The sequence below is a fragment of the Zingiber officinale genome, chromosome 10B (assembly GCF_018446385.1).
Source record: "Zingiber officinale cultivar Zhangliang chromosome 10B, Zo_v1.1, whole genome shotgun sequence".
Taxonomy (NCBI): Eukaryota; Viridiplantae; Streptophyta; class Magnoliopsida; order Zingiberales; family Zingiberaceae; genus Zingiber; species Zingiber officinale.
The window spans coordinates 18,978,513-19,005,101 of record NC_056005.1 but is presented as its reverse complement, the minus strand read 5'-3'; the positions used below and the strand labels follow the sequence as shown (position 1 = coordinate 19,005,101).

At 38.2% G+C, this 26,589-nt stretch overlaps 1 long non-coding RNA gene across 3 annotated transcripts; it reads right to left on the bottom strand.

Annotated features, from left to right (window-relative positions):
- Positions 1-1,086: 1,086 nt before the first annotated feature.
- LOC122029351 lies at positions 1,087-26,238 on the bottom strand. 3 transcript variants are annotated; one of them, XR_006125014.1, is made up of 4 exons: positions 25,792-26,233; positions 23,357-23,455; positions 22,950-23,056; positions 22,826-22,885 (listed from the first exon to the last, which is right to left on the bottom strand). It is a non-coding gene; the product is annotated as an uncharacterized LOC122029351 (long non-coding RNA). The 3 variants fall into 3 exon arrangements; XR_006125013.1 differs by lacking the exons at positions 22,826-22,885; positions 22,950-23,056 and adding an exon at positions 1,087-2,619 and having other exon boundaries at positions 25,792-26,228; XR_006125012.1 differs by lacking the exons at positions 22,826-22,885; positions 22,950-23,056 and having other exon boundaries at positions 23,195-23,455; positions 25,792-26,238.
- Positions 26,239-26,589: the final 351 nt, after the last annotated feature.

Here is a 26,589-nt window from a genome sequence, read left to right as displayed (position 1 = left end):
AAAGAAAGTCTCTCAAAAAGAATTTATTAACAAAATATGAATTAAAATGCAAAAGAAAGCTAAATTAGAACCAACTCCCCTTTCATTCCCGGTGGTTGAAGAAGGTTTAGAAAAAGAATCCATCCCAGAAGTGGAGTAATCATGGTTCCACTCAAATTCTTCTTATTAATCATTTTTCCTTTCACCATTCTTTCTGGAGGATGGAGGCGGTTCAGATTTAGTACCCACTCCGGAAGTTTATGATCTCCTACAACATCCATAAAAGAAAACACCTCCCACATGCATGTGGGATGAAAAGAAAATAGGAGAATATTAGTGTGGGTAAAAGATATTTCAAGAAATGATTCGCATTTAATAAAATCAATAAATGATACCTCTATGAAATTTTCTAAAAAATCACAAGAAATACTCACCTTGTCATGTTGATAGGTACATGGAGTGGTGATTGTTACCTCTTTCTCATCAAAATTTGGCTCAAGCTCTTGTCCTGGTGAATGTTCAACCTCATGTAGTGATTCTTGAGTACTTGCCTCCATAGCACAAGTCCTTACACTTACATCCTCTATTCTTGGTGATTCTTGAGGTAATGCTTCCAGTAAGCATTCCCCTACACTTAAATTCTCTTCATTAATTAAATTTTCATTTCCTACATCATTCACAACATCTAAAGCAACACTATTAGTAGAATCAGAAACCTGAACAACTACATCATCATCACAAATAATACTAGAAAATTCTTGTGAATAAATGGTAGGGTCAGGCCTGACAGAATCACTACTTTCCATCTCTCCATTGGAGTTCTGTGCTTGTAACTGATTAATGGATGATGTAATTTGATCTAACTAACTCTGAATATTCTGTATCCTTGTAAATTGTTGCTCTTGATGTTCTCTCATTTGTTGCATAAGTTCATTGCATTTCCACATTGATTCTTTAATTTGTTCTTGTGCTTCCTCATACTGATATTCAAGCGCATAAATCCCAGTCTGAGGCTGATAATAATGACTCTGACTCCAATCTCCAAAATACTGATGATATGGATCCATGGTAAAAAGAATTTCCTGTTCTTACACTGAAATACTAGCAAATAAAATTAGAAGACTCAAGAACAAATAAAATCAAACACATGGATATATAATCATGAAAGCAATCAAACAACAATCCTAAAAACACCGCTACAAGTTTCCCCGGCAACGACGTCAAAATTTGATAATAGCCTAAATATATATTAAATTGTCATGAATGGGCTTATCATATTAATAATGAATATACACTGAACCCCTTAATTTCACAATAATGTTGTAATAACGAGCCCAGGATCGAACCTTGAGGAACCAACAGTAGGATGTAATCTAGGATTTTATTTTATTCCTATTTTTTGGGTTTTTAACATGAAAATGGGGGTTTAAACTTGAATCTAAGTCTAACAAAAGTGAAGCACAGCAATAAAGAAATTAATCTAAAGCAAGAGTGAAACCTAACTATGTGCCAATAATCAAACCATAATGCATTGTCACCCTACATTATAATTAAACCATCAACACACTTAAACGAAATATGAAATAATGAAATACAATTAAATCTGATCTATAGCACCAATTAAAACCCTAGCTTGAACTTAACAACCTAACAATTAAATGAGCACCAAATAAGACTTAAACTAAGCTTTAACAAGGTGATGAAATGCTAAACTACTACTAAAAACATAACAACATCAAAATAAATCTGTGCCAAGCTACAAAACAAGAATAAAAGGAACTAAAATGGTAAACCAATCCATTTTCACAATCAATCTATCAAGCAACACACTCTTGCCGTCACACAAGAGTGTCGAAGTCGAGAACACCCAACTCTGGAGCTCAATGAAGCATCTCAGCTGCTTCTCAGTTCAAGGTATGCTGAACAACGCAGGCGGACCACCTCCGACGAGCTAGAACACCCCTAAACCCACTCAAGTGATGAAAATCTAGATTTCTGCAAACCTTGACCTTTGAATCTGGAAGAGAAGCTACGGATTGTGGATTGTGGTTGGATGAAGCTTAGTGACGCCGGAGGACCACCGCCGAACGTTGCTGATGGGAATCGGAGCTCAGATTTGGAGGAACACCTCCAAATCTGAGGTGAACAGAGGGGCTTGTCGAGAGAAGAATTCCGCCAGAGGGAACACCCTCCGATGGATCCAGATGATCGGGATGATGATGTCGTGAAGCTCTACAATGAAGATGTCGTCGGAAGAGTTGGTCGGAGAAAGAACGGGGTTGGAAACCATCGGTGGCACTCGCACAACGCAAGACTACACGAAGGAGTCGACGAAGCACACGAAGCACTGTAGCTTCTCTTTTGAATCTGATCTAGATCTGAATGGACGGCTGTGATTGATTTGGAGCTTGATCAATGGTGAAAAGTCTCTAAAAATCTGATCCGAAGGTGCTGATCTTGATCTAGGGTCTGGATCTACTCTCCCTTAGGTCGGATTGACCAGATCTTCACTGGATGATTCAGATCTGTCCAATCTTCGATGAACGATCCATAATGCTCCATAACTTGATCTTCTCATCTAAACTCCGATTCGAACACAAATTCGGTTCGAATAGATCCAAATCCAAGATCCTTTGATGCCTACAAAATAAGAATCAATTATTAGCATCAAATAACATAAAAATAAAATAATTTGTAATTAAGTCCAAAATCGATACAATGCATAAAATGTGATGTAACCATGATTTAAATCTATGAAATCAACATCAAACCATGCATATATGAATCAAAATAATACAGTAAAATCATGATTATCAAGGGGGTAGCAATAGGCAGATTAATAATATACTTTTTCCTAAAATAATGGATATACACACAAAATACAAGAAATTAAGTAAATATATATGGAAAAACTGGATTAATAGGTTTGATTTAGGGGTTACCAAGGAGGCATATCGAAGTATTAATGTGTAAAAAAAAGGAGAAATAGGTGGGAAACACGGTTGGAGGCCGCATTCGTCAAAGATTGCAAATGGCGAAGGCTCCCTCTATTTGTAGTTAAAAATTCGATTGGAGGTTCCTTCAACCTAGTAGAAGGCGCCTTCAACAAGTTGTTGAGGGCACCTCCGTTTGGGTTAGAGGCACCTCGGTAGTGTCTCAGCGGGAATGCTGCCGCCTCAACGGGAGGCGCCTTGGACTATTTAAAGCACCTCCAGGGAATTTTGATCGGGACACCTCAATTGGTTTGAGGCACCTCGGAGTTGAGTGTTTAGGTTTTAATTATTAAAGTTGTAGTTTAATTTTAATTGGATTTGAATTCATGTTTTAATTTTAATTAGATTTTAATTTAGTTGTAGGTTAAGTTTTAAAATTAAGTTTTAATAAGTTTTATTGAGGTTTTAATTAGGTTTTATGTAAGTTTTTAGTGGAATTAAGTTTTAATTAAGTTTTGAGTGTACTTTTAAGTAAGTTTTAAGTTTAATTAAGTTTTAAATATGTTTTAAGTGTAATTAAGGTTTAAATAAATTTTGAGTGTAATTTTAAGTAAATTTTAAGTTTAATTATGTTTTAATTAAGTTTTGAGTGTAATTTTAAGTAAGTTTTAAGTTTAGTTAAGTTTTAAAATAAGTTTTAATTTAGATCTTAACTAATTTTTTTTGATAAAGAATTAAGTTTAACTAAGGTTTAGTCTAGTTGAATTTAAGTTTGAGTTTAAATTTAAATTTAAAGTATGAAAGCTTAGTTTAAAAATAGTCATCTAAAAACAATGTTCTTACGTACTTGTCTAGCTTTTAATTACTAGCTAGCTACCAGAAGATAGTAGTGTTTATTTGGTTAGTCAAGTTAAGTAAAATCATCCAACTAATTGTTTATTAAGAAGGATTGCTTAACTTAATCAATGTGCTGTGGTATTTTTTGCCCAAACTTATATTGATGTACTGATGTAACCATCTAAAGTCCAGCCAAGACCCTATGCATCTTATACCATTCTAAGTGTTTGAATACACAGGTAAGGTAATCCTGATGTGTTTGTGAGATTTGTGAGATGCTAGCTGCCTAAAACTATATGTGCATGCTTTCTAGATGGAAAACCTAGACTAAGTCCATAAAAGTTTAAGTTTAAAAACATAGATTTAATCAAAAAATAAGTTTTATAAAATATATATTTTGAAACAAAAAAAAATGATATTGAACACATAACAAGTGTTGGTGCAATTGACCCCAAGTCAAAATTTACCAGTTTGACTTAAGCTTGAGTTTTGATGTTTGACAATATATATAAATTATAGGTGCAATTGTTCATTTGGGAGATTGTTAGTGCAATTCTCCTTTGGTCAAAGGTTGATCAGTTTGATATGAAAGAGTAGTCAAGTAGGTTAAGATTGACTGGATACTTGACTGGGAAAATCCTAACTGGAAGTTAGGCAAAGACAAGACTAATGGCTTGGTTGATAGAAGAAGAAAAACTAAGTGGGTCATAGAGGATCATACACTTGGTGTGAGAAGTCCCAATGAGTGAAGTCAGGTAATAAAGAAAGTCCTGATGAGTAAAGCCAGACAGATGAAAAGTCTTGGTAAGTGAAGCCAGGAAGATGAGAAGTCTTCGTGAGTGAAGATAAATAATTGAAAAGTCCTAATGAGTAAAGCTAGGCAGTGAGAAAACTCTGGTGAGTGAAGCCAGGTGGAAAAATTCTAGTGAGTGAAGCTAGGTGAAGAAAAGTCCTGGTGAGTGAAGCTAGACATTGGAAAATCCAGGTGGGTTAAAGGTTGATCGGACACCTGGTGTTTGGAAGTCCAAGTGGGTCATGGAAAACCAGACACTTGGCATGAGGAGAAAAGTCTAAGTGGGTCAAAGGATTGACAGGACACTTGATGGAGAAATTATAACAGGTCAAAGGTGATCAAATGCTAGACAATGAGGAGTTTCAATAGGTCATGGTTGATCGAATGTTGGGAAAGGAACTCTAGAACTCGAGTTTGGAGCTAGGGTCACTACAACAAAACTGCTAAAAGACAACACCACAAAGACAATGATTTTAAGAAAAAATATTGTAAATTTGATAAAAGACATTGATTTTTGATAAACCCATTGTCTTTGATGTAATAGTTATCCCAAAATATAATGGTTTGACACTATTCGTTGTCGTTTAGGGCAGCACATTTTTTAAATAATAATATATTTTATAATAATTTTCCAAAATCATTGTCATTAATTTTTTTTAACAACAGTTGGGATAACGGTTAAATGAACCATTGTAATTGAAAATATTTTGACAATACTTGGAACAACGATGCATAAACCGTTGTCATTGTGATAATAAAACAATGGTTATAATCGTTGTCAATGAAATTATAACTATAGTATTTTTTCTCACCTCAAAACTCATGCATGGGGAAATGTAAAAAAATAAAAAATAAAAAACTTTAACCTAGATCTATTTTGTGCACAACTCCTTTATTTACACTTCAGTGTTTGACCTCGCCGGGCCAACCCGTGGCGGGGCGGGTCGGCCCGTGGCGGGCTAACCATTTGGCGGGGCGGGGTGGGCCAACCCGCTAACTTGGCGGGTTGGAAAATTTCCAACCCAACCCATTCTAAGGCGGGTTGTGGGTTTGGCGGGTCAACCCGCGGGCCCATCAAAAATTTTTAAAAAAATTAAAAAATATTTTGTATCTTCAATATTTTACTCCAAATTTTTTGTTTATAATTAAATGTATACATAAACATGTATTTTAAATATAAATGAACACAAACGAGTACTTAGGTTGGATGAAAAGTACTATTTTTATTTCAAAATTATAACAAAGAAAGACAATAAATTGGCCTAAAACTTAGCTTACATATATTTTTCAACCCGCGGGCCAACCCAAGCCCGAGCGGGCTGACCTGTGCGGGTCGCGGGCCTAGGTGGGTCGGCCCACGGCGGACTTGGGTTGATAAAATTCCAACCCAACCCGCTTAAATTGTTTAGCGGGGCGGGCCAACCCGACGGGCCTAACCCAAATTGACGGCTCTCCTTCACCACTCTACCATAAAACAAGAAAGAGAGAAATAGAAGAGGAGGATGGAAAAGATGTAGAATCTCACTGTCGCTATCTCTTCTTCCTCTCCCTCTCCGCACATAGATATCATTCTCATTGTCATCAAATGGTCAAAATCTTGAAATTGGGAATGTCGTGAGGTTGAGAGAAGTGGGCGAAGGTGACCGAGTAAATAGAGCATTGCAAGACGGGCACACAAAGCGGCAGCTTGGGCTGCTTCCGTCCAACTTTGCCTCTGACCATCTTCCGCTATCCATCACTCCCTTCCTCCCTCTTGCTTTTATCTACATTGGTTGGAGACTCTTCTTTCGACTGGATTGAGCCATTTATCCATCGGTACCTTCTTTTTCTTTGATTTCATTTTTTTCTCCCTTTAATCCTTTCCGCTTTGTGGATCTCTGCTCATCACTATTTTTTGCTAATCTTTTTCTTTCTAAAACCTACTTCTTTTTTTCTCGCTAGTTTCAACACTAATCTTTATGTTTGATATTTGAATTGACATCTTTTAGGCATTGTACTTGGTAAAGATGATTCTTTCCCTTCGATCTTGCAGCAGGGGTTTACTCAAGAAGACTAAGGGAGTGCCCACTACTTCCTTCTTCACCAATTCAATATGATCGATAGTCTCATCACGAGAAGCCTTGCGTGAGTAATTAGTTTTTGGTGTTTGTAATTTGTCCTTTCTCATGATGATCTACTTTGAAGGGGGAGGGGGGATGGTGAGTTTTGAGTAATTGTTGTGTATAGATTGGTTCTCGGGTATGCATACCCGACTTATGAATGCTTCAAGATCGTGGAGTTAAACAAGCAGGACATAGAGTAGTGACTTTTTTGGTATCAGTACTGGTGCGTTCATAGTTCTTGTCATGGGTATATAATAAGCTCCACATTTATAGGATCTTTTATGAGTTAAATGTGAAGTTTGTGATTTTTTTTAGGATTTTGGTTGATATTCTTACTGTCTTTGAAAGATTGATGGATAATTTCATTTCATGGTATTTATTCTTTTTGATCCTTTTGCTACATTTGCTTCTTAGTCTTGTGGTTTTGCATGATCATTCTTGTCTCCTTCAATGGAATATGGTTGTTATTTCTATGTAATCATTTTCATGCTGCTATTTATGGTGTTGGTCTTTGTGCTGAATTTGACAGTTCTGTGTTTTGCCCTTTGGTTGGAGGTAGCTTTATATATAAAATATTTTTGACATACAAGTTAATGCCTCAATGCTGCTGCTAATAATAGTTTTTCCAATATTTCTTTTTGTACAAAGGTTCTCTTTAGTTTGAATAATGTAATTGGGCATCCTGATGCATTGCAATCAGATAATGTAATGGCATATGACAATGCTGTTTCAGTACTTGGAAAAAATGCCACTGTCATCATGATGGTATTGATGCAGCTAAGGTATTGTTATTACTCATATTTCTTTGTAATTTTTTTGTGTATTCATGTGATTTATGATTGTCAATTTTGTAGTTTGAAGACTTGTCAAAATATTTGATTTTCTTTTCTTTATAATTGTGTTTCCCTTCTTTTTTTTTTTATTTTGGCATTTGGTAATTGTAATCCGCTAAAGCATCCCAAATTATGAACTTTTTGATTGCTAATGGATGATATTATTTAGGTTAGATAATGACATATTATGTATTTGTTTTATTTTGATTTTCTATGTGTTGCATCTTATCTATTTAAATTGCATCTCACCTATTTAAATCATTAACATTTCCTAATGCTAAACAAGTGTCATCTTAGATTGAATTCACCAAAGACTTTGTTACTTTTTCTATAAATATTTTTTTGCCCTTCATTATTCTTGTACTGCAGAATACTAATGAAGCATAATATTAATTTTTTTTTTGGTTTGATCAAGAGGAGATTTATCAACTATTACTTCTGTAACGTTGAGGGTTGCATGGACATTCATTTACACTAGAAATCATGTTGGTCATATGTACTTTGATATGTGTGTATTTTTGTGAATAAATTCATACAAATAATATTATGTGTATTTTTTAGTTGGACTGAAGATTTTTTTTTTTCAATTAGTCTTATTTTTTGGCATGCTTTTAATCTCAATGTAGGGGTGAGGTCGTTGGAAGTGGACTTGGAGAAGTAGAAGGTGGTGATGGTTGGAGACAACATCACTCCAATTGAAGTCCTCAATGGTGTATCAAAGGTTATGTTTGCAAAGTTGTGGCTAGACCCTTAGTTAATTGATTTCTTAGCAAGGATGATATAAACAAAACTAAATGCAAACTTATTCTCTCTGGTATGTTTTCTAGTAACTTAAAAAATCTTGGCATCAATCTATTTGAAATGCAATAAAATTTATCTAAGTACTTTTTGATGAGGTTTTGAAGTCATTGTATCAGAAGAAGCAAAGCTTCCAACTAGCTATCCTTTAGAGAACTCTGAAATTGAGAAAGTTCCATTACTGACTTTAATAGAGGCCAAATATACTAGACATGAGAAACTACAAGTAGTGTATATATGTTTGTAAGAAGTACTGTATATATGTTTTGAACTACTAGCTTCTAGCTTTTTTTGCATTTGCTAATCAATCAGTGACTGGTACTTTGTGGAACGGTGAGTAACATCTTTGGACTTACCTGTTGGTGCGGGAAGCATTCGACGATCGAACCCAAGTTTTGATAATGACAAAGGAGTCAAAGTTAAGCTTATTTGTGATTTAACATGTCTGATGGAGATTGCAAGAAAGTCCTAAGTATTCTTAGGTAAAAGTCCTAGTTGTAGTTAGGCAAGATGAAAACCCTAGGGGGTGGTAACCCTAGGTCTTAGGGAGTGGTAACCCTAGGAGGAGGAAAACCCAAAGGGGCGGCAACCTTAGGTCCTAGAGGGTGGTAACCCTATGTGGAGAAAAATCCTAAGGGGAGGGGTAACCTTAGATCCTAGGGGGTGGTAACCCTAGGTAGAGAAAACCCCTAGGGGGTGGTAACCCTAGGTCCTAGGGGGTGGTAACCCTAGGCAGAAAGTCCAGTCAGTCTGGAGGACCGAACTGGCATCAAATAATCTCTCCTGAGGGGAGTAGGTGAGGACGTGTTCGTCATAGAGGGAACAGTAGGCGTCAGGTCGACCTAGGATTTCCGGTCGGAAATCTGAAGTCAGAGTCGGACAGACTAATGACTGTTGATCACTTGATTTATCATATTTATATCTATTCTAACTTTGTCTTGCATGGTATGTTGTTGTTTTGGGAGTAACATGTCTTGCACGTACAAAAGGAACAAGCTAAGCCTCGGATGAACAGTGTCAGAGGTGCCTCCATGGAGCTTGGAGGCGCCTCGGGTGCAAGGCTGGAGCTGTCTGCGAAGTGAGCTTAGAGGCGCCTTAGAGGACAGTGGAGGCACCTTAGACTGCTTCTTGGAGGCGCCTCCATGGGGCATTGGAGGCGCCCTCAGGCGGATAAGAGGCAGTGGCGAGAGCTCATCGACAGCGACGATTGCGGGATAAAACTTCGAGTTGGAGGCACCTCCATGGGGCATTGGAGGTGCCCTCAACGAAGTATTTAAGAAGCTCTCGAGGCAGCAGCAAAATGATTAATTCTGAAGCTATCTTTCATCAACGTGTTGCTAACAAGACGACCTAGGAGTGCTGTTTCAAGTCACCAACAACCCGGTTATTCGTTTCCTTAATCTTGTTGTCGGTATTGTTTTAATTTGAGCTGTAACTGTTATACTTGTACACTTTCTCGATATTATAATTGTTGCCCATTGAAAGAGATCAACGATCGCGGGCCTTGGAGTAGGAGTCGCCCAAGGCTCTGAACCAAGTAAATCACTTATGTTCGCGTTTGTTCTCTTTTAATTCTGCTGCTTATTACTCGTTGTTTTACGAATCCAAAATGCATGAAAGCCACGAGCGCTATTCACCCCCCTCTAGCGCATCTCGATCCAACAATTGGTATCAGAGTGGGGTAGCTCTAATTTGGTGCAACCACCAATCAAGCAAGTCTTGCGTGGTGTTTTTTAATTTTCAGAGTCAATTGGAATTAGTACTATTGCTATATTCCAATCTATTTTTTTTATTGAGTCGATTTCTGCTCGGAGTTGGTGCAACACCACTCGAGTTCGCTTTTCTTTAATACATCTCATACTACTAATCTAGGATCAAGTCCTGAGATATTCCTTTTGCTTGTCTGTTTTGTGCATATTCTCTAAATGGCCCAACAAGAAGGCTACAGCATTGTCCGTCCCCCGCTCTTCACCGGAGACGATTTCGGGTACTGGAAGGGCAGAATGGAGACTTTCCTGAAGATCCAGTTCAAGATGTGGATGATCGTCAAGACTAGATTTAAACTACCAACTGATGGAGTCGGCAAACCGACACCCTGCGAAAACTGGGATCCAGCATTAATCAAGAAGGTGGAAGCAAATGCCAGAGCTACTTGCACCCTCCAGTGTGGACTAACAAAAGAGGAGCTCAACCGTGTCAACCCTTTCTCCAACGCCAAGGAATTATGGGAGAAGCTGATCGAGCTTTATAAAGGAACGTCCGACACCAAGGTAAGTAAAAGAGACTTAATATTTAATAAGTTATATAATATTAAATTGCAGGAAGGTGAGACGGCTACCCAACTCCACGCCCGGATGCAAGATCTACTCAATGGGCTACATGCGATCGGGCAAAAGGTAGACAACAGGGATGTAATCAGGTATTCCTTAAACGCCTTTCCGAGGAATACCTTGTGGGCATCCATGGTAGATGCCTACAAGGTCTCTAAGGACCTTTCTGCTATTAAATTAGATGAATTGTTTGCTTAGTTTGAAATTTATGAACAGATTAACTCACGTCTAGCCAAGAAAGGTTTGGCTTTGATTGTAGGTACAGGAAAAGCACATGAGTCAAAATCAAAGCACAGAACCGAACCGAAGTCAGAAGAAGAACCGAATTCGAACAACGACGACGATGAACTCACAGTCGAACTCGTCAACCTGGTGAGGAAGCTCTACAAGAAAAAGAAAAACTTCAACAAGAAAGACCTCAAAAAGGTAATTCAATCCAAGGAGGCCCAAGCAAAGGTAAAGTTCGAGGTAACATGCTACGGATGCAATCAGAAGGGGCACATCAAGGTGAACTTCCCGAACCAGAAGGATCCGAAGAAACCAAGAAGGAAGAAGGTCCTGAAGGCAACATGGGACGAGTCATCTTTCGATGAATCCGACGACGAAGAACTCGAGCAGGCAAGCTTTCTTGCGTTGACGACCCGGGATTACACCAACGAGTCCGAAAGCGAGGACGAATCGGAAGCCGAGTCCGAGAGAAGCCACGGATCCGCATCCGTTTTCGAAGGGCCAAACCCCTCTGTAAGTAAATGTCATTTATACAATTTAATTAATTATTTAGTGCATAAAGTAGCTAAGTCCAATATTCAGATGAAGTCACTTCTAAAGGAGGTAACATCCCTTAAAGAAGTGACTAATACCGAATCCTTGACTGACCTAGTTTAGACTGGAACCTCAACTCAAGTCCAAAATTTTGAGGAAGAAAATTCTAGCCTAAAAAGTCAAGTCAAGGATTTGAAAATTGCATTGAAACGGTTTGCATTGGGTTCCAAGAATCTTGACTTGATTCTTGGAAAACAGAAAGCCGTTTACAATCAATCCGGGCTAGGATTCAAAGAAAAAAGGAAATTTTGATCTTATTTATCTTTAGTAAACAGGCCGAATAGTAAAATAGTCCAAGCATGGGTACCCAAGTCCAACCTGGTCAATCAAGTTAGACTTGGTCAATATTGGGTCCCCAAGGATCAAGTACATTACCTTGATAGACCATATCGATACTATGATCCAGGGGGAGCAAATAGAAAATCATCTTAATAAATAAAAGTTAAAATAATAAAATAATAAAAATTAATTAACCATTAAAGGAATATAACTCAAAATTAAAAACTTAAATCTAATTTATAAATTAAATAAACAAAAAATCTTAAACACACAATTAATAATATAGGGGGAGGCTCCAAAATAGCTGGCACCTCTAAAAATAACCTACCCAATAGAGTAATTAGTATTAGAATAAAAAGAGACAACAGTTTAACTTAACCTATGGTACTAGTGAAGTTTTGGATGATAGTACATTAGGGAATCTTAGTCTATGCATGTCTAGCAAGATATGGCTTCGACCTGGTGCATTTGGCTAAGTGGAGCTGACTGAAGCTACCCCTTACGGATCCTAACTAGTTAAACCAAGGTTTTGTACTAAGTTTAGTGGATAGAACTATTTGGAAAATCTCGAAGGCATGATTACTCTAATGATGTCCAGGTGACTCACCATAGCCTAGAAGTTTATCCAAAAAATGCATATTTATTGAGCCCGAAGCTAAATCTGAATCTAACACAAAGTTAAACCAAACTCTATAATTGAACCAAATTCATTTCACAAAACTACAGGATTCCCTGATTTAAAATTTTAGATCGGGTGAAATGACTAAGAATTAAATTAATTAAATTCAAATTAAATTAATTAAAATCAAAATAAATTAAATTTATTTATTTTTTTTTTAAAAACTTATTTAAAAAAATTCTTTTAAAAACTTATTTAAAAATTCTTTTAAAAACTTATTTAAAATTTTTTAAAACTCTTTTAAAAACTTATTTAAAAAAACTTATTAAAAATTCTTTTTAAAACTTATTTAAAAATTATTTTAAAAACATATTTTAAAAACTTATTTAAAAATTCTTTTAAAAAACTTATTTAAAAATTCTTTTAAAACTTATTTAAAAATTCTTTTAAAAATCTTTTAAAAACTTATTTAAAAAACTTATTCAAAATTCTTTTAAAAACTTATTTAAAAAACTTATTAAAAAATTCTTTTAAAAACTTATTTAAAAATTCTTTTAAAACTCTTTTAAAAACTTATTTTAAAACTTATTTAAAAATTCTTTTAAAAAACTTATTTAAAAATTGTTTTAAAAACTTATTTAAAAATTCTTTTAAAAACTTATTTAAAAATTCTTTTTTAAAAAAACTTATTTAAAAATTCTTTTTAAAAAAAACTTATTTAAAAATTCTTTTAAAAAACTTATTTAAAAATTATTTTTAAAACTTATTTAAAAACTTATTCAAAACCTATTTAAAAACTTATTCAAAACTTATTCAAAAATTGTTTTAAAAACTTATTCAAAACTTATTTTAAAAAATTGTTTAATAAACTTATTTAAAAAAAAATTAAAGGCGCCGAACCAAGGAGCCTCTGCTATGGCAGAGGCGTCTTCTAGACTCGGCGGGAAGATTCCCGCCGAAATCCACTAAGGCGCCTCGGACCATGTCCGAGGCGCCCTAAACACACCATTGAAGGCGCCTTCAAAGAGCCTGAAGGTGCCCTCAATGCCAACATATGCAGCGAACAGAAAGTTAGCTACAGATCACTTTCTCGCCAAAAACCAACGATCCGAGGTGCCTTCAACCCCGATTTTCTGCCTTCTTCCTCCATTAAACCTCAGGATGCCTCTTAGGTATAATCCTAACTTATCTATTATCAGTATATCTTACTTTTGTCCATTTCTTTGTTGTATGAATTGCTTGAATCAAAATAGGAAACGTCGAAACACTGATCCCGCTCCCGCTAGCATACCTTCCACCGATCCTAGGTTCCCCTCAGAGTGACATAGGATTAAGTTCACCAAACATAAGTTTACCCCTATTAAACCTCGGTACTTGAATAGGTCATTTTTTGCTCAATTTTGTCAATCTACAATTCAGATGATAGAGCACTATCAGCTTAGTAAACTAATTTACTACAACCATGCAGTAAATCAGGACCTATGTGCTCAGTTCTTTAATAACCTCGAAAAGGTTGACAACCTGACCTACTCCATGAAAGTTGGTGGACAAGACATCCAGTTTACCCCTGCTTTGCTTCGCACTAGTCTAGAGCTTAGATTATCTTCATGTTCCTTTTTGTGTTACCCGACTAGGGATTTGCCATTTGGTGACCCCTATTCCCACATCACATTAGACACCATCTACGTGTATTTCTTTGGGGAGGAGAGACCAGAGGACCTAACTGAGTTCAGGTCACTCTGCCTTAGGGTTCAGGACTATGTTATGTACAGAGTCCTGACAGCATGTATTTTGCCAATCACATCTCGGGATGTCCCGAAGATGCGACCTTCACATTCCTTTTTCCTGTATGCATTATGTCAGCACTTAGACATCAATATAGCATTACATATGTTCCATAACATCGTTCATGCATCTAGTCTAGTCACGTCCCTTGAGATTCACAGGCCCTACTGTCACATCTTGACATCTATTTTCTTGACCCTTGGGATTGATACCACTCAGGGGACAGTTATCCCTCTAGGACATTATGATGAGTTCGGGCAGCGTAATCTTAGATTAGCCCACATAGACATCACCGCTGAGGGAATCCTAGCTTGGAAAGGTAGACCACAGCCAGCCGTTGCTCCGAGAGGGCTCGAGGCAGATGACAAGTTTGTTACCTTCTTTGCTCCAACTGAGGGAGAGGACTGGTTAGAGTTCACAGCCGAGGATATTCATGGACATCCCTCCACTTCAGCAGGGCCATCGACCTCGACACGGCCATCCACCTCCTTATCGATCGAGGACCAACTTGCGCGTCTTGAGGTTCAGTCCGCAGAGTCACGACGGCTTATCCTGGATGAACTTCGTTTACTTCGTGCAGAGATAGCCTCCGACTTTTCCTCTCTTTGTCAGGGACAACCTGCACCCGAGCAGCCCCCACCACCAGCTGACGATCCTTCTACCTGACTCTATCCTTCTATGCATTGTATTTGATCCAAGACACCCATGCATTGTATATTGGATCTGGACATCTCCTTAGTACTTTGGTTGCTTAGATGTTTGATTAGTTGTACTTTCGTCTATGTTAGCACTTATTTGATCTTCTTTACTCTCAAATTGGTTTTCAAACTCTAGGTAAAATGATGTTTTAAAAAATCCCAATTTTTATTAGACCTTCAAAATTTGGACTTAGCCTAGGCACTAACCCTAGAAATCATGTTCCCCTAATTTCAGCCAGAGCATCTCACAAACACCCTAGGCTTAACTTGCTTGTGTTTGAAAGAAACTTAGAATAGCGTGAGATGCATAGGGTACAGCTTGGACTTCAAAATACTTATTTCTGTGTATCGCAGTAAGTCTGGGCATTAAAAACCAATATTACATTAATCAAGTTAAGTCATCCAGACCTAATCAAATCTAACTGAATCAATTGACTTAACTTGGCTAACCAAGTGAAAGTTGTTGCCCTCTAGGTAATCAACTAGTAGTTAAATGGTTAGACATGCGGTCAAAAGGATTAAGTGATTAATTTTAATATTTTTAAGTTACTCATGCTTGGACTTTAGGGCCTCTTGAACTTATGTGAAAATGACCTTAGTTGCAACTTTACAAGCTTATTTTTTTCTCAAAAGCTTTTTAAAACTTAGTCTTTTTTGAAATCTTTTCAAAATCCAGATTTTCAAATTACTTTATCAAATATTTTTCAAATTAGCCTAAATATTAGCTAGATATCTCTCAAAAGGCTTGTTAAAATTAGCTAAGTGGTTTTTACCTTTTTCAAAAAATTTATAAATATTATTTACAAGTGTTTTAAAGTTTTTTGCTAAGTATTTTCAAAATTCAATTCTTTTTACAAAAAACTTTCTAAACTGAGTATCTTTTAACTTCTTTCAAAATTTAGGTAAATATGTTTTAGATTCTTTTAAAATTAAGCTTAGTATTTTTTGAAAAATCTTTTTAATTTTAACTTAATATTGTTCAAAAAGCTTTTCAAAATAAAGAAAATGTCTCTTAAAAGGCTTTAAGAATTTAACGAAATATTTTTCAACAAAGCCTTTCAAATTTAACTTTTCAAATTAAGGTCATTTTTCAAACTTAATCAAGAATATTACTTTCTACAAGTTAAAAGTTTCACTTAGCCAAAAGTTTTACAATAATATTAACTCCTAAAAGCTAAGTATTAAAAGCCTTTATCTTTTCTAAACATTTTTGAAAAGTTAAAAACAAGCTAAGGTCATTCATCACTGTTCCTTTTTACTCCCTTACTCATTTTGATGTATGACAAAGGGGGAGAATAGGAAAATTCAAAAAGCAAAATTTAAATTAAAAAAGAGCACTTGTTAAGAGGGAGCCTTACATCGTTAAAAGCTGAAGTGTGTTTTAGCTTAAGTTATGCTTGCATTTAAATTTATTTACTTAAGCTTGCTTATGTTTCTTACTCAAACTTTGAAGATCATTTATGCATCTATTTTACTTAACTTTGAATTTCAGTTGCCATAATCAAAAAGGGGGAGATTGTTGGTGCGGGAAGCATTCGACGATCGAACCCAAGTTTTGATAATGGCAAAGGAGTCAAAGTTAAGCTTATTTGTGATCTAACATGTCTAATGGAGATTGTAGGAAAGTCCTAAGTGTTCTTATGCAAAAGTCCTAGCTGCGGTTAGACAAGGTGAAAACCCTAGGAGGTGGTAACCCTAGGTCCTAGGGGGTGGTAACCTTAGGTGGAGGAAAACCCTAAGGGGCGGCAACCTTAGGTCCTAGAGGGTGGTAACCCTAGGTGGAGGAAAATCCTAAGAGGGGGTAACCTTAGGTCTTAGGGGGTGGTAACCCTAGGTGGAGAAAAATCCTAGGGGGCGGTAACCCTAGGTCCTAGGGGGTGGTAACCTAGGCAGAAAGTCCAGTCGGTCTGGAGGACCGAACTGGCATCAAGTAATCTCTCCTGAGGGGAGTAGGCGAGGACGCGTTCCCCGTAGAGGGAACAGTAGGTGTCGGGTCGACCTAGGGTTTCTGATCGAAAATTTGAAGTTAGACCCGGATAGACTAATGACTGTCGATCACTTGATTTATCATGTTTATATCTGTTCTAACTTTGTCTTGCAGGGTATGTTGTTGTTTTAGGACTAACGTGTCTTGCAGGTACAAAAGGAACAAACTAAGCCTTGGATGAACAGTGTCAGAGGCACCTCCATGGAGCTTGGAGGCGCCTCGGGTGCAAGGCTAGAGCTGTCTGCGAAGTAAGCTTAGAGGCGCCTTAGAGGATAGTGGAGGCTCCTTGGACTGCTTCTTGGAGGCGCCTCCATGGGGCATTGGAGGCTCCCTCAGACGGATAAGAGGCAGTGGCAAGAGCTCATCGGCAGCGAGGATTGCGGGATAAAACTTCGGGTTGGAGGCACCCTCAACGAAGTATTTAAGCAGGTCTCAAGGCAGCAGCAAAATGATCAATTTTGAAGCTATCTTTCATCAACGCGCTGCTAACAAGACAAACCAGGAGTGCTGTTTCAAGTCACCGACAACCCAGAGCTTCGTTTCCTTAATCTTGTTGTCAGTATTGTTTTAATTTGAGCTGTAACTGTTATACTTGTACACTTTCTTGATATTATAGTTGTTGCCCACCGAAAGCGATCAACGATCGCGGGCCTTGGAGTAGGAGTTGCCCAAGGCTCCGAACCAAGTAAATCACTTATGTTCGTGTTTGTTCTCTTTTAATTCCACTGCTTATTACTCGTTGTTTTACGAATCCTAAATGCATGAAAGCCACGCACGCTATTCACCCCCCTCTAGTGCATCTCGATCCAACATTATCCACCATATATCACCTTTGATTCCTTACCTGGTTCTTCACCATAATTTTTAACCAAGGGAATGGACTCTTCATGTAGTCCAAATTTTTTAGGATCAACTCCTTAATTTATTTATGTTGGGTCACTTTAGAGCTAGAGAGGGGGGGGGATGAATAACTTCTCGCGTTTCGTTGATGATGTTGCAGCGGATATAACTCGATGCAAAAGCTCCCCAATGCTAACAAGAGGATTTACTTGGTATTAACGTTAAGAAGAGGTGACTAATCCAAGGATCCGACCCTCACTCACACATCCACTAAGAATACACTCCTTCTCAAAAATACTCTGGAGGTGGAGAAACCTCGTACAAAACTCTCAATACAACAAGAAGAAGAAGAAGCAAATACAAGGAAAATCTTACAAGATTTACAAAAATGAAACCCTAGCTAGCTTCTTCTTCTTGTTTGGGAATGTCTCTTGACCTTGGAAATGCAGCAACATTTGTCTCCAAGAAGCTTCAAGAATAGGCGAGCTCGGTGAATAGAGTGGAGAAAAAACCTATGAGAGATCTATCAAAACAATACACGCGAAATCCTTTCATCGGGGGCACAATGGCTAGTTTTCAAATCATAATCGATTAGAGAAATCGATTATGAATGCCTAATTGACTAGCCTAATTGATTAAGCATATACTGTTCACACGAGAAAAACTCGTAAGTGATTAAACTTCTCTACTTAATCGCTTACCAAACTCTATGTGTACCTTTCACAAAAACCAGCTTAAGCGATTAACCTGATTACTTAAGATTCAAACAGAAACATTTTGTTAGACCAAAAAGCATAAGTGATTACCCTAATCACTTATGGTGTCCTAATCGATTACACCAATCGATTAGTGAGCCTCTCTCGCATTTGCAAGCTTAATCGATTACCTTAATCGAATAAGCTATGGTAATCGACTAACCTAGTCGATTACCAAGCCCTAACTTCCCAACCGAAGTCTAAAGTTCCCTTAACCAACATCCGGTCAACCTTGACCTATTGGGACTCCTCATTGCCTAGCATTTGGTCAATCTTGACCTATTGGGACTTCTTCACCAAGTGTCAGGTCAACCTTGACCCACTTGGACTTACCAAACACAAGTGCCCGGTCACCATAGACCCACCTAGATTTCCACTCGCATGACTTTACTCACCAGTACTTTCTCACTACCTAGCTTTACTCACTAGGATTTTCACCTGACTTCACTCACCAAGATTTCCTCACTGCTTAGTTTCACTCACTAGGGCTTTCACCTAGCTTCACTCACCAGGATTTCCATTTGCCTAGCTTCATTCACTAGGTCTTTCACCTGGCTTCACTCACTAGGATTTCCCATCTGCTTAGCTTCACTCACTAGGGCTTTCACTTGGCTTCACTCACCAGAATTTTCATCTGCCTAGCTTCACTCAGTAGGTCTTTCACCTGGCTTCACTCACCAGGATTTCTCATCCGCCTATCTTCACTCACTAGGATTTTTCTTCTGCCTGACTTCACTCACCAGGACATTCCCATTAAGTGTCAGTCAAATACTGACCAACTTAGATTTCCATCTTCTGCCAACCTTCCCGTTAGACTCCCCTTGCCTAACCTCCAATTAGTGTTGGGGATCGTATGGTAGGATAGAAGGGGGGTTGGATAGATGGTGTCCCAAAATTGATTGTTCTCTACATATTCGTTAGTGGACAATAGAAAACAAACAAATATGAATACGAATAAAATATGAAAGCTAAAGGCAAGACAAGAAAGAAAACAGCTAACACGTTTCCTTTAACGTGGTTCGGAGATTAGGGCTCCTACTCTATGGTTGTCTATAAGGTCGACGATCCCTTAATCCTTCGGTGGATTAGCCCTCAACAAACTCCGGCTACTCAACCAACTCCTTGTGGCAGGAGAAACTTCACCATAACTTCAACCAAGAACACTTAGACACAAAGGAAATCTTGAGCACTTAGTGACTACTAATTAGGCTTTAACCAAGTCTAATTTCGTCCAAATACCAGTCAACTAGCACAACCCTAAACCTAGGGTTTCCCTTCCTCAGTACATTTCTCTCCCACTCGGACCCTCATAACTCACTTGACTCTTCTTCACAACTTTGATCTCTTGCCTTCAAGCCTACTTCCTTAGGATCTCGTTCCTCAGATGCATTCAAGCCCGCAGCTCGTCCCCAATGTCATTCTTCGCGTATGCCTCGAAGTTGCTTCCCTCGGCCCTTGTCCTTACTGCCTTGTCCACAGTCCCTCGGATGCTTCATCCTTCATCGGACCCAAAGCCATCAAGCTGAGTCATATATGTATCCTGCAATCCTGCATACTCACATACACATATCAAATACAAGGGTAAACCTAACTTAAATCCTTTGCCCAAACATCAAAACACATGGTCACATGAACCATTGGGAATGATCCAACAATCTCTCTCTTTTTGATGTTTGGCAATATGTTTAAGTTAGGAAAAACATAATAGCAAATAACAATGCTAATAACAAATGAACTTATATTACCAAGGCTACACACTTGGACTTACACCGCTGAATGGACTTACGTTACCAAGACTACACAACTTGGACTTACACCGCCAAATGGACTTATGTTGCTAAGGCTACACAACTTGGACTTACACCATCGAATGGACTTATGTTGTCAAGGCTATATAACTTGGACTTATACTACCGAATGGACTTATGTTGCCAAGGCTATACAACTTGGACTTACACCGTCCAATGGACTTACGTTGCCAAGGCTGCACATTTGGACTTACATCGCCGAATGGACTTATGTTGCCAATGCTACACAACTTGGACTTACACTGCCAAATGGACTTATGTTGCCAAGGCTACACAACTTGGACTTATATCGCCGAATGGACTTACATTGCTAAGGCTACACACTTGGACTTATACCGCCGAATGGACTTATGTTTCCAAGGCTACACAACTTGGACTTACACCACCGAATGGACTTACGTTACCAAGGCTACACAACTTGGACTTATATCGCCGAATGGACTTATGTCGCCAAGGCTACATAACTTAGACTTACACCGTTGAATGGAAAACAAAAAATGAAAGCAAGCATTAGAACCTATCACAAGGCTCCCCCTACATCTAAGCTCCCCATTAAGCTAGAATTTTTACCACAGGGATATTTAAGAACCTATCACAAGGCTCCCCCTACACAAAGACACTTAAGGTTTTCCCAAACCTTATTTCTCCCCTTTGCCTAACAATAAAAAACTTCCAACAATATCTCAATTGTTAAAAACTTAATCATTAACTTGACTCTAAACTCGTGTATTTATCCTGCAAGGATCTCATACACCTAAACGAGCTGATCTAGTCAAAATCAATACTGAAAAACAGTTTCAGACTGGTATTAGTCGACTGCCCTAAGCACCAATCGACTATTCCCTTTAACATAATCTCACAGAAATATTCTGTGGTCGAAAAATACTGTTATCAGTCAACTGGTAACTGTACGAATCGACTGGTAACTGTACCAGTCAACTGGTGCCCTTTTCCAGCCTAATTTAACATTTTGAACTTGATTTCAGAAATGCACCAATAATTCCACAAACATCAAAAAATCTCTAAATTTCGTGGAGAGGTCTATTTTACCCGTATCTACTTGGAAAAAATACATTTTAAAATGTACATATCTTATATCTCAAGATTGACACAAAATCTAAAACTATCTAAATGATTCAACTGAACCTTGGCTTAAAGTCCTAGTTTTAGTTTTCTCTTGATATATTTTCTCATACTAACCCATATTGCATCCTTAGCATTGGTTTATATGGCATCTATACATTCAAAACCAATTATCATGCTATATGACCCCAATATCATATTTCTAAGCATGAAAGACAAACCATGTGTGCCAATTCCCTAAGTTTGAGACTCAAGTCCGTCTTCAAACCACTTAGCACATTTGATAGCCTATCTACCATGGGTCCCAAAGGCTCTTCCTAACTTTAGGAATCTTAGCCTTAGCCACCTCCCTAGGTGACTTATCCATAATTACTAGGTCACATCGGTGCACCTCCGGTGACACTTGGCCTACAAACTTAACATTTTTAACCTTAGACATTTTGTCCTTGGTTAAATTATCCTTACCTTTAAATGGCTTCCCCTTGTCATTTCTTGACTTCTCCTTGCTTTAGTCATATACAACCCTAGCATAAGACTTCCTCCCTTAGTATTTGAGACATTAGATTAGTATCCTAAATCTGATCTATCATTGTTGGGTCTTTAACTACCCAACATCATACTTAAACCCTTAGATCCAACATTAAATCTATCTAGAGTTTTCTCCAACCTATCAAGCTTTGCCTTCAAAGCTTAATTTTCTCTTTCTAGGTTCTTAAACCTAGAGTCAACATGTCCACCTTGGACATTCCTAGACCTACCCTTCCTAGGCATGTGTCTCTCATTCTTGGGATCAATGCCTTGGTTCTCCATTACCTTCTTTTCCTTAGGCAATGAGAATCTAACATGTCTAGGTTTCTCATGCATAGGTACCTTAGGGTTATTTCTAACATTTACTCTACTCCTATCATGATATCTAAAATCAAAATTTTTCAATGCTACATAATGATAATCATTATTTTTCCTAGCATGCATGGGAACATAAGACTTTGAATTACATTTCAAGTTGGGGTATACCTCCCTTACCCTTGAAGCTCCCCCTCGACTTGAGCTTTTCTTCTTCTCCAATTTCTTTAGATGTGCAAGCTTCTTGATCTCCCTCTTCTTATGATATTTGGTGTGGTAGTGTCCTTTCTCCCCACACGTGAAGCATACTATATGCATCCTCCTCCTTTGAGCTTCTTCATTCTTACAACCCTTGTTAGTATTTAAATTAACTTGAATGAATTTAGGAGTTACCTTCTTCTCACCTAATGGACACCTACTCTTGTAGTGTCCCTTCTTATTGCACCCGAAGCAAATGATGTGGCCATTTGACTTCACTTTGATGGAGGTGCTCACTAGGTTGACTTCCAAGACTTCTTCTTCTCTTGTCTTGGATTCTTCTTCAACCCTTGAGGATGTATCCTCATCCACACTAGTGGATGGCATTTCTTCATCCTTCTCCTCTTTAGATGTTGAGCATGACTCAACTTCCGTTTGCTCCTCCTCAACTTGAGCAATTAAACCAATCTCCTTGGGTTCTTCTTTTTCTTATGTTGGTTTAGGTTCTTCCCCTAGAACCATCTTCACTTTGCTCCACAAATCGTGGGTGTTCTCATATTCTCCTACATAACATATCACATCATTAGGCAAAATATCACTTAATATTGATATTACCTTTGAGTTTACCTTTGACCGTGAAGTTTACTCCTCCGTCCATTAACACGGTTGTCACGCCTCAAAGTAGTCCCTGTCAGACAAAAATCTGATAGCATCTCCCCTGTACTGGTGACAATCTGAAGCAATAAATACATACATACTCAACATATAAATATAATCCACAGCCCACACGGCTGGATATAAGCACACAACCACGCAGTTTAAAAGATACAACCCACTCGGTTGGACAGAATGAAAAACACAACCATGCAGTATAAGAAGCAGCTCACATGGCTGAAAGTAAACACAGTGAAAAACCATAAAATAATACAAATGTAAAACCAACAAAGTCACTAACTAAAATATTTGTAATGACCAGATCCGACTCCAAAATCCACATCAGTTTATTAGAAAACAAGTACGTAAAGTCATTATACCACTAAACAGAAGTAAAACCGAAAAGGGACTGTCCTTGAGTGTGATGTGGGACTGACAGCTGGGACTCTCCAAGCAACTTCTCAATCATCTACTGTTACCTGGCGAAAGAAAAACCAATTTGCGAGGTGGTGAGTATTGGAACTCAGCGGGTAAGAAAAGATAGTGCATGAACATAATAAACAAATAGAGAATGAGCCAAGGGTATACAGTCTCATAAAGAAAATAGCAGATACTAAAACAGAACCATAATAAATGCTCATACCTGAAACCATATACTAGACTAGATATAGAAGTTCAGGAGTAGTACTAATCTGCTACCGTACTGCTCATAACTACAGAGGAAATATGTAAGGTATATACAAACTTCCAATAGGTAAGTCAGTCTAAACACCCACAATAGATATATATATCTCAACATATATAAGCATATCAGCATAAATCAACAACAGTAGCATAAGCTAGCAACAACAACATGAGTAAGCAGCAACAGCATATGCAAACAGCAGCAGCCAAAATAAGTATAATAACAGCATATGCACGGATGGTCACCCCACCCACCTCTCTGCACCACGACCCCTATATGGTAGAGAGGCCGGATCGATGACAACTGTATCACCCAAAGGCCCCCACTCTCTCAAGTGATCGAATGGACAGGTGTTGAGTAGCTAACTAGCTACACAGCGAAGGGGGTCCCTACTGTTGGCAACAAGAGATTGTATAGATATGGAAACGAATAACTCAAAGGTTTTGAGTGGAAGTATCAAGCGCAAGTAAATAAGAGTGGAGTCAAGGTAAAACAGTCCTTATCCAAACATAGCTCATGCACTAAGTTCAAAGGACTAAAGAGACAAAGTAAGAAGTACCCGCCTTTATATGTAGATCGTGTCAACCGTCTTTAATCAACGTCCTGCAAATCATGTGATATACAATTTAGCTAATTTCATAAACAACACTAGTTAAACCGAGTCCCAACCATAACATAAGATTGCACATTTTATCCTTTCCGTAGGTATAACTATTTCGGGAGTTTATAGCTAAAAGTTGCAAACACTCAGGGGAGTTATACTGTAGTCCATCACATAATTTACATAACTCTTGAGAGAAACAACTAGGAGCTTGCACACATGAAAGGGAACTAGAAGAAAAAAAACCAGCAACTATAGCCCATACCACCGCTTGGAGAATCCACTTCGAATTCCTAATTCACCCTTACTGGAACTATCCCTAAAACACAACCAAACCATATGAAAGCCAAAAAGTCACTTTCAAATCAAACTCCAATCAGTTAACACCAAAACCAAACATAAAACGCTAAAACTGAACAACCTTAGATTTAATCCCTACCTTCACAAACCAGTACTGTAAGAACCTTTCTCTAGCTAATATCATGTAAAATCATAGGAATACTGACGAATAAAAATCCAACTCATGCAAAATAAATTAAGACTACAGCTCTAATTATTCTATAACCCTACACCTTTTAAGCAATTAAGTGAAGCAACTACATTAAACTTCAACTCTGCAATAACGTTTAAATAACATAGAATAGATGAATCACAACTACCTAACTTCAGCTAATTATGAAGTAAATTCAGCTAACATGTAGATGAGCATACCATCAAAAGAAAGCTCACTCAACCTTGGTACTGTCAAGAAGAGAAAATCCAACACCAATACTAAGTAACGTACTCTACATACCAATTCTCTACTTGCAAATGCCCCAAAAACCCAGCTTAGTGACAAAGAGCACGACACTACACCCAAACATGCAACTATACCAGCCCCTGAAAACCCGAAACCATTACATAGAGTAGATTTCGACATAACAAGAAAAACCTCATACCACAACCCTTACTGCCAGACCAGAACCAGCACTAGGCAAAAACATGCAACAGCCAACACCTCACCTCTGAATTTATTCCACCGAAACATCGCAAGGCATAACTAGGAACCCTAAACTAAAACACCATTTATGAAACTACCCATGGAAATCTTCCAGCCTTAAAAAGAATCACATTAAATAGAATCCTTCTCTTGCCAATTTGAACTAGCATTCAAAGACACATTTCGTCGAGCAACATAGAAGCACCTAAAACATGCCACATCACCCACAAACCTGATCTCGCCACGGCCATCAAATCCAAAAGAACAAGAAAAGAAACCCCCACGGTAAACAGAGTCATCCACCCACAAATCCGAATCCCTATCCTCCAAATCCGTCTAGGTAAATCAGAGACAAACTTCACACAATCAGTGCAAATAAGCAACAAAAGAACAAACGAACTACAACTTCCAAACTCAATCAGCAACACACAAGCCTACAAATTGCTCTTCGTTACCGGGCTCTTACCTCACAGATCTTATGTCATTCATAGAGAAAAGTACTTGCCTGCATAAAGAAAACCCTATCTCATACCTACAAGGGAAAGTCTACCTGCCGGATCAGTTAGGGCATGACTCGGAGAGGAAAGGATCGGCGGCTGTGACTTCAATTGAGGGAAGAGGATCAATGATGGTGGTTGCGACGGCTGTGGTGTCCGCGTGAGGAGGAGAACCCGGCTGCTGTGGTGATCGCGCGCGAGGATGGAAGAAGACCGGCGGCTGTGGCTCGACGGTTTTGGTGAGGCAGTCGCAAGAGGGCAACCGACTGGTGCTTGCGTGAGAGAAAGAAGGCCGGTGAGGGTGAGGGCTTGGGAACAAGGGAGAGGGGAAGGATGAAGCCGGCGATGTCACAAGGGGCTCGGGAGAAGAAGCTTGGTGGTGGTTCGACGCGAAGAGAATCGGCCACGTGAGGGGTTTTGAGAAGGAAGGGTTCGGCGATTAGGGATTTTATAACTCAGGAAATATTAAATCAAACCCTAGATCGACTTCTCCATTAACTCCCACCTCCGTGTATTCCAAACAGGTTTTATCTATCTTAACTGATCCGCTCCTATTAAGCTCATCATATAAGCTCCGATTAAATCCAGAAAAATTTCTAAAAAAATCCTAAAAATTCTAATAAGATTATTCCTCAATAATCCTATTACTTAGTGCTTGTTTGGGTACCGTATTTTACATTCTCCCCTACTAATAAAAATTTGGTCCCCAAATTTATGACCTAAGTGCGGTGAACAACAAATGACATGTTTTATAGCCATCCAATCTAAGCCCAGGATGATGTCAAATCCCACCATTTCCCATACATGTAGATCCATCACAAGTGTCTGACCATCAAAGTCCAAAGAACATT